This window comes from Meles meles, chromosome 20, assembly GCF_922984935.1.
Source record: "Meles meles chromosome 20, mMelMel3.1 paternal haplotype, whole genome shotgun sequence".
Taxonomy (NCBI): Eukaryota; Metazoa; Chordata; class Mammalia; order Carnivora; family Mustelidae; genus Meles; species Meles meles.
The window spans coordinates 38,208,922-38,211,644 of record NC_060085.1 but is presented as its reverse complement, the minus strand read 5'-3'; positions in this window follow the sequence as shown (position 1 = coordinate 38,211,644).

Below are 2,723 nucleotides of genomic sequence, written 5' to 3'. Positions count from 1 at the left end.
AATTTCCTTTAAAAAAAAAATGTTGTCTCTGTTTAGCTGGTGACTAAAATACAAATGTCTATGAAAAGCACCATAAATGTAAAATAAGAAAAAGGAAAATCTATACAGCAAGTGATTCTGCTTAAAATTGTTATTCTTGAAAGTCTGGTTGCCAATTTAATACCATATGGCCATTAATTGTGCAGTATAACGTAAAATATTATGTGCTTTTCTGTATAATTAATGAATCTTGAGTTGAAGAATTTAAAAGAGACAAAAAATTATTTCGCCAGATTCCAGACATTCAGGAACCTCTACATAAAAATCACAAATCTTCTTTTAAGGTTTCTGAACATTTGTCATTTTTCCTGTAAAGCTAAATTCATCTTCATACCAAAAGTACCTTTTTCACTTTTCAGATAATAAGGGGGAAAAAACTCTCCTACATCTGCACAAAATATGTCTATCCTCATTAGATCCATTTTCTCAATTAAATTCAAGTTTCTCTGTCCAAAAGGCATAAATCTGGGTATTGATTTAACTATAAAATCATGAAACTCCCGGTAGTCTTCTAAAACCATTTTACTTGGATGAGCATAGAAGCTTTTAAAATATCAAGTTATTCCAGTCTTTAATACACATAACTGCTTCCAGAGGGCTAGAGGCAATAAGGCACAGCTGCCCATTCCATTTGAAGAACTATGACTAGACGACTAGCCAGTGTCTTGCTACTTTCTGGGGATTTTTTTTTTAAGCGGTTGCTTCTATTTTATTCAGCATGAGTTTGATACCTTCTGAACATGAACCATATCACCAGCAGCCAAAATCAATAACCTATCTAATCAAGGCCCTATAAACTAACAACAGACCCTCGGTGCTCTGTTCCTATAAAATGTAGTTCATTCTAAGTCTTTCCTTCCAAGCCAGTCTAACTTTAAATTTATTATCCTCTTCTGACAAGGTTAGAGCATTGTCTACTCAGAGTTCTAGAAAGACCCTTTCGGAGAGCAAATCAATTACCTCTTGCAAGAAAAAAAAAAAGAAAAGACCTCTCTAAACTCTCCTTGAAATCTTTTTATTTAGCTTCAATTTTCTTTTGAGAGCAAGGAATCTTCGCCGTGAAGACTTCCTGCAACAACCAGCTACTCCTTTTCACATAAAAGTCATGTGTAAATATTTCATAGGCATGACTCGCACATGAATTGCACAATATGAAAAAGAGATGTTAAAGAAATATTTCCCTAAATCGTACCAAATATGAAATACAAACATTTTCCTAAATCCATGAAGTTTTGAAGTATAAGCCACAAATTCTCCTTGTATAAAAACTCATATGCTTTTTTGATATCCTGTGAGCTGCGGCTGAATAGCCTTCACTTGATGGCTTCAGAGTGTACTTGATACTTATGTTTATTTTAAGCTTCGCCAACTGATGTTTTCCATCTTAAAAACGGAGAAGGATTTGTGCCCTGAAAGATTATTCATAGGTAGCAATAGAAGCAAAATCAAAAGTTTACCCAAACTTCTTTTCTCCCCTAGATCTGTGACATTAAACACATGTGTGTGTAAAACCACTTTTCATGATAGCAATTTTCCTTTTATATTTTAGTTGTTTTTTAAATAATTTTTTAAAGATTTTATGTATTTATTTGACAGAGAGTGAGATCACAGGTAGGCAGAGAGGCAGAGAGAGAGGGGGAAGCAGGTTCCCCTCCGAGCAGAGAGCCCGATGTGGGGCTCCATACCAGGACCCCGAGACCATGACCCGAGCCGAAGGCAGAGGCTTTAACCCACTGAGCCACCCAGGCACCCCATATTTTAGTTGTTTAATGAGCCTTTCTCCCCAGCTAGATTCTGAGCTCTTTCTGGACAGGGACCTTGACGCCTTCACATTGTTGCTCTAAGATTGCTCTGGAGCAGAAGCGATTCCTGCACAGCCAGGGATAAATACACAGCTATTGAACTGGATAGAAAGCAGCAAACACAGACAACAGCTGGAGAATTTGAACCAAGTATCGGCAAGAACACTGGTGTGAGTTCCACAGGTAACCTATTGCTTCTTGGTAAAATATAATCAACAACCCCCTTTAGAATAGCACCGGAAATGAAAACTCAGGGTAAGCGTAATAAATAAGAAATATGCTAATAAGTTGATGGACAAGCAGAAATGTTACTATCTATTGAGAACACTCCTAAGTAAACCTAATATCATAAAGAGGTTCCATAATACATAAATAAGTATTGATATGGAAACGTTGGTGCTGATGTTGGCTACCAATGTTAAGTCTAACAGAGTTCTTATCTGCCCTCATTGATCTCACCAGCTTGGGTTGTTTGTTTGTTTGTTTGCTTTGTTTGTTTTGTTTTGCATTCTTTTAGGATCTACTGAGAGCCCCTATTTCAAAGAGCTAATCTCTTCCACTGCTTTGTTTACTGGCTTCGCATCCATTTTCAGCTTTAGCGCCAAGGCAGGCTTTCATTGAAAACTCACTGTGATCCAATTTATTATAAGCATAGGACTCTTACTGATGGTGCAAGCTCCGTGTGTTGTTTTGTTGTTTTTCTTTAAAAGGTGTGGCACCTCTGACCCACGTTCCATAGGTTATGACTTGTTTTGCCAATAGGGGTTATGGATGGTCCATATTGGCCACCCCTCTTTCCTGTAATTCCCTTGGGATCAACCACACACTCATTTAAGAGAGCCGCTGGAGGAAGGAGGGGATCTGTGACCCAGAAATATTGAA